This window comes from Nelumbo lutea, chromosome 5 (genome assembly GCF_056320005.1).
Source record: "Nelumbo lutea isolate HS-2025 chromosome 5, American lotus-T2T, whole genome shotgun sequence".
Taxonomy (NCBI): domain Eukaryota; kingdom Viridiplantae; phylum Streptophyta; class Magnoliopsida; order Proteales; family Nelumbonaceae; genus Nelumbo; species Nelumbo lutea.
In genome coordinates, this window is record NC_142688.1 from 48,673,421 (window position 1) to 48,680,560 (window position 7,140).

Consider the following 7,140-nt stretch of genomic DNA (forward strand, 5'->3'; position numbering starts at 1 on the left):
CGAAACCGTTGAATGATGGGAAAATTGGCAATCCAAACAAATCCTACTTGCCCGATCAACGATCTTGACGACATCAAGAGTTTTTGTTTAAGGCACTATTATAAGACCCGATTACACATGTTTTTGTTTAAGCTGAAGGAGTAGAAATGCAAATATGAAAGAAAATACAAGGTTTTGCACTCAACATATTTGTATTTATTCTCCTTCCAAACTGAGCCTTAAGTGAAAAGCAAGAGAATAATTAGAAATTGAGTTCATACCTTGGCATCCATCGGGGAGGTAAGGATTCCCATCGTAACCTTGCAAACAATGACAAAGATATCCAGGGCCATTTGTGGAATTGGAGCAGTATGTGTTTCTCCCGCAGGCAGAATTGTTCATTCCTCGTGCTTGCTCGCAAGACTTATTGTTGTTTCGAATTGCCCAATCCAGTACTATTGGACGTCGAATGCCAGAAGTTACAAGGTCGTTCACGTTGTTTCTGATATTCCAAAGTTGTGACACTTGCCACTCTAAGTCATCTTGATCGGACAGAACAACAATCCCGCATCTACTAACATTCCATGTGTATGTGAAGTTGTAAACGCTATGAATCTGTATTTGAAAATCAGCGATACCCTTGGGTATCGTGGTCTGGCAGCATCCAAATCCACTGCATGGTAAGCCCATTATCACTTTGGTATCGTTCAAGCATTTTGAGGTGCAACCCACGTAGAACTCTTTGCCATTGTAGTCATACAAAGTACCAGATGTGTCGCAACCGACGATGGTCAATCTGTTTCTGGTATCGGAGACCCTATATGCATTTGAAAAGTTAACCTTAGAGTCGTCATTCCCGTGCCAATTTTTGTCGGCATCCATGTAACATTTGGCAGCTCCAAGAATAGAGGTCGTCAGTTGGCCTTGCAGCGATATGTTCAAAACGGGCAAATTGTCGTGGAACAACAATTGAGTTTCACCGGTGGTGTTGCATATCAAATGAAAATCTTTGTTCAAGAAACACTTTGGATCATCGCCGATGCCAAACGGGTAAGGGATGCTGAGGTTTCCACATTTCTCCGGACAGTCCGGCTTTGTCAGAGACATTAATGTCGACGACCCTGCTGCTGCTGCGTTCATCGTCAGCAACCGTAGTAGGATGAAATGAAGCAACATGGGCCAAATCATGATCGGATGATAAATGCGTCCTCGGTAAAAGGAAAGAACAGAACGCTGTTGTACCTGGAAATGGAATCATCGTGACCCATGCCACTATAAATACAAGTACGATTGATCAAAGCTTACTACGCTGAGCCGTTTAATCCCAAGTCAATCAAGTCAATGAACTACAGATATTTTTCCCAAGTCCCTAACGTTAAGCTTACGGCGTGGAATATTACACAGAAGCCAAAAATAAAGCTTTCAATCCAGGCACACGCAGACAAATATCAGTGACTGTCGTTGCCTTGACAAATATCAGTGGAACATTACACCGAAGTAGCTGATTTTAGTCGCAGATCTGTTGAAGATTCCACGATTTAATTTTTTAGTCGCAGATCTTTATATGGGATATCTATACCATATAAAGATATTTGCGTACGTGTAGGTCATCAAAATTAAGTTTTTCTGATTATTACGTTTTATGAAAAAAACATTTTTTGTTAGGATCAATTTAGAAAGAATATAAATACAAATATATAAAAAATAATACAAAATATATCTACATATTTACATTTGTACTCCTTCTAAACTAAGTCTTGTTTGCATGTATCCGCGCATAGAACAATCAACACGTGAATTCACCTATCTTACAAAGTGAAGTTGACGATAACTCTCAATGGTAATCCAAATTCTACTTCGCCGGTGTAGAGTGAGGTTGGTTTTATGTTTATTTTTTCTTTCATTGTTTGGCAGTGCAGACTTGAAGACAAAAATACCCTATGCATATACATTTGCAGTAGCTGCAAATGTGAGAGTACAGGCTACTATTTCAAAAGCACTGTCTATGAGATCAATCCTTTGAAAGTTGAAACCTAAGCTTTGCAAAACCTTTCATAGCAATTATAATTCTATTAACCAATTTTCCTCCTACCAAATCCCAAAAATGAAAGGAGCTTTAATGCTGATGGAACCAATATTTTAAAACCGGCTTGGAGGCCAAACCATTTTTGACTCTGGGTTGCGATATATATATATAAATGTTTATAAACATATATTTTATCAATAAATAATATATAATTATATTATGAATATAATATATATATTACTTTATGTTTAATTTATATTTTTTAAATTAATTTAAAAATTTTTATTTGTAAAAATAGCAACACAATGCTCCATTGGAACCTTGAGATGCATGGATCTCAAAATGTTGCCCAAAATAAAAGTAAAAAAAAAAAAATCACCTAAACATCATGGCCTCTAAAAGTTTGCATACATATTTAACGAACCGTAGAAGCTTGGGCTTTCGTGTGTGGTATTAATTTGGTTGTGGAGATAGGTTTTTCACCAGATATCCTCATTTGAAAAAATCCGCCCCAGGAGTCTCTTGTACACAAATGTTGGTATCTTTCAAAGCATAAAAAAACTATTTCATCCCAATAATGAAATAACAAATTGACAGGATTCGCGTAACAATTAATTTCATGGAATGAAATATATGAAATGTAACTGCAAATCCACAAACCTAAAAGAAAATGGGTCCCAACCTTTGTTTTCTTTTTAAGGACTCTATCCCTCAGAATATTGTCCACTCTGGAATTAATATTTCAGCATTCCAAAATGATTTATCAATTCATTTCATTGAATGCATGAAATTTATAATGTTTTTTCATTTTTTTCCACTGTCACGTCACATTAGTGGTCGAGAAGAGGACAGATTTGAAAAAACAATTCTAAGAAAGTGGGAGATTTGAGCGTTAATTAAATATTTTGTGAATGGAAAATATAGAGTTCAAGCCCCTTTTATGGGATAAGGAATTGCTGAAACTATTATTTAACATTTTATAAGAGTTTGCCATTGATTAATTACTTCTCTTAGGGTTTTTTTTCTAGGTGATGGTATTTATTCATAAGTCAAGTCAATCCAAGCAGTCAACAGAAATTAATGCATTTGGGTTGGGCCTGGATAGTGTATGCATGTATGTATATATGCAAATAATGTATCTATATGTATATGTATGTATGTATATATATATATATATATATATTTGGTCCAGCCTTAATTTCGAATAAAATCAAATTGATTTCAACTGGGCTCGAGTTCCCCAAGTGCTATAACCAAGCTCAGCCTAAACGTTAAGAAAACCCAAAATTTTGGGCCCAAACCCAGCCTGAGGACTAAAATTCCATGCCTAGCCCAAGTAAAATTGCAGGCTAGATCAATTCAGACTCTGATTAAGCCCACTCCAGTTGCACCTCTAATGATATTGGAGAAATCTCAACCTCCTGAAATGGAGGTTATCTAAAATTATAAAATGAGATACATGCCAATTCAAGGGGGAGGGTTGGTGGCCACAGTTCACTTTACATCATATATACTAAAAATGTTTTAGCAGACCAGTATTTTCCTTTTACAAAACACATAATCATTCAACAAGTATACTAAAAAGGTAGCCGCATAGAAGGCAAACCAATAAAACCCAAAACCTAGAAAGCTTAAGAACCAAATTCCGCTGACCTCTCTTGCCTCATCTACCTTGCCCTCTTGAACTATTCTTTAACATTCTTTTAAGAGTCTGCTATTGACTTATTATTTGCTTTTTCTTGGTCAATCAGTAGGTTTTTTTTTTTTTTTTTGTGATGGTATTTTTTTCATCAGTCATGAGTAAAGTCAATGGTACTCCCTTTCTTTCAATCTTCTCTATGTCTTAAAAAAAAAAAGAGTGAAAAGTAGCATCTAGGGTGAGAAGATCACGATGAACCATCAAAAGGCGTGTAAATGTGCTGAAACCACAAAAAACAAGGACAAATTCAAATCACAAACCGTAGGCATAGGGATAGGATGAGCTCCAAAGTCCAAACAAAGGCGTGTAAAGGGGTCCAAACTCCAAACAAAGCTTGTGCAATACGATCAAAGCATATATTGAAACCACAAAGAAAAAGGAGTCGCTGGTTGTCCTATCTGTTACATTTATTATCGCATTCATAATACCAAGTTTTGGATTACTTTTCATACGGTGGAGAGTTTGAGAAATATATATTTCTTTAATTAATGTGTGTAAATTTAACATTATTGCAGCGTCAATGTTTCGCTGCTCCCCCAATGAGGGAGAAATGTCTGTCCCTAAATACGAATTGGGTTTGTGGCCCAATTCTAAGAATTGGGTTTGAGGCCCAAGCCCAGTTTGTACACTAAACCCAGCCAGAGACCAAGATCAGTCCAAGTCTGAGGACCAAAAGTCCATTCCTAGTTCATGTAAATTTGTAGGTTAGATTAGTTCAGACTCTAATTAGGCCCGCTCCAGTTGCACCTTTGGACAAATCACAACCTCCCGAAACTCAACCTGTTCAACTTGCTCTAACGATTGCAAGGGGAAGAGAGAGAAATTGCTAAAGGACTCAAGATGGGAGACTAGAAGAATGCTGCTGATGCTAAAAGTTGGTGAAGAAGAAGGAGAACAATGCTGCTGATGAAGTGGAGCTTCTTAACCACTCAAGATGGGAAAACCCACCAAATCCAAGGAATCCAACAAATATGCATCACCTCACTCTCTTTCTAAGCCCTTGAATAGCTTCTGAAAGAAACAAAGTTGTTGCAGGCTTTGGGTGAAACGAATGATCAATAGTCAAAATCGAGACCCAAATTGGAGGGACACAAGATAAAAGATTGATAAGAGGAGCTCAATCCAACGAACCAAAACTAACCACATTCAAATTCGAGTTCATCAACCCTAAACGCACTCCTTAGAAATTAAATCTCTACACCTCTAGAAAATGTAAAGAAATTATCTAGAATGTCGGTTGGCTTTTGCTCCACCGATTTCTCTCCACTGTAAATAGGACTAAGTTTGTACATTTGAGGACAAGCCAATACAAATTCCCATTTTCCCAACATCTTGAGCTTTTACCATTTGCTACCACTCTATCTTACCTAGTTTATTCCCTCTCACATCCTAAGTCCCAAGTCCTAACAATAGTGATATCAAAGCCCATTTGATTATTTTTGGGTGTTATTACCTTTTTAGCTAAAATTCCCTATCATCCCAAACCTTATAATGGCCACCATTCTAGCTAAAAGCCAAATTCCAATCCCCATTTTTTCTTGAGAAAATTATGACTATCTTTGCGGGTGTAGCCACCATCGGGGAAACTCATGACTACCAGCAAATCTGTACAAACCTGTCGGCCTAAGTGGCATCAATTTGAACTATTAAATTAAGTATTGCCGGCATTTTGTCAGAACAGTTGGCTTATCCTTTACTATACCGACAGTCCTAAACCGCAGGTAAAGTACAAAAATAAATAATTATTAAAATATAATATAAATACCGACATTACAAACCGTCGGTACAAGTAAAAGCAAACCACTGGCATGATTTTCAATTTACATATGTGCCGATGGTTTAGACCACCGACGTAGACGCCATGGACTGCCAGCGTAGGTTTTGGTAAAAAAGCCCTACTCTTTAGGTGGCGGTCTGAATCGCCGGCTTTAGTTTTGTCAAAAACTGGCTGCTCCTTTGGGCGGCAGTCGGGACTGCTGACCTAAATTTTGCAAAAATTGTCCTGCTCGTTTTAGTGATGAGCTGAACTGCTGGCTTAGATCATACTTAAGTCGCCATTTAGGCCTTATGTATAGCTACGCCAGGCGATTAGGTGACCGCCGGCTTTGGTCACTATTAATTTTTTTTTTTATATGTTATTTCCAACATCTTTTTATATCTGCACTTTATTGGTCCACCACTATAATACATACTTAATACTCTCTTGCAAATTGATATATGGAAACTTAAACAACTTAAATAAAAGTTAAAATGTAAAACTCAATCTATTAATATAAAGATTAATCATTATAACATCGAAAACAAATTGTTCAAATACAGTTTATTGATCTATGACAATTTATTGTTCCTTCGATCTTTGACTGCTACTGCCTTCTTCCTCTGATCTTTGGCTTCTACAACCTTCTTCCTCGGATTGTTCATCTTGCCAGAATAATTGGAACGCTTCAGGGCAACCAGGAATTGATAATCCTAAAACTCCCCTACCTGTACATACATTACAAACACGCAAGTCATAACACAAGTTTGAATGGTATATGATAATATAACATGCATAGAACACAATAAATAAGTGCCCCATGAAAGGTGTATACATTCTCCTAAGAATAGGTAGTTGAATTGAAAAAAAAAAAAAAGAGAAAAAAGTGTAGGAAATCGAACCCAAGTTAATTTATATCTGGGTTGAGTTTGATGATAGTGCAATTATGATTGAATATATATGAAAATGGATTCAGGACTATAAGAAAAATAAGCTGATGTGAATAAATGCAATTGTAAACTCCTGCAAATTTAAATTAATATTTAAAATCTGTAAGTAGATATTTCCTTTTATTTCTTTCTATATCCTAAAATGTTGAACGATGGCATACAAGCAGGCCACATATGCACAGAAAGCCACTGCTTAATCCTGTGCCTATCTTTTATAGAAAATTGATACTTCTACACCCATCATGGTGATGCTTTCAGAAAGCCACTGCTTAAGCCTGTGAAGCTACAATATATCTCAACCAAGCAATGAAAGGCATCCGAGTCGAAAACTTAGACTTCTCATGTGCCCACTTATAGAAATGGTAAAATTATTCATCAATCACACACAACCACAGCATGCCATTTCCACCAATATCTTCTTTGGTAAATTTCCACAAGTAGTAGAAGAATGACTGTTGTAGGTACATTGTAAAGAAAACATCAAAATAAACCATCTTAAATGGTTACTTGTTTAGGTTATGGCCTCTGACAATATTTTGGGCCCTTTGTGCCACATTCTCAGCCATGAGGCCTAAGTTCCCAAACCCATACCTCAATTTACTTGGAACAAGATTGGCATTTTGGACAACACATTAAAAAAGACAAATGGCACTGTACCCTTCCAACACATGCATTGATTTTGAAGATCATAGTAGAAATCTACTAGTCTTTCTTCTGTCACTAGGGTTAA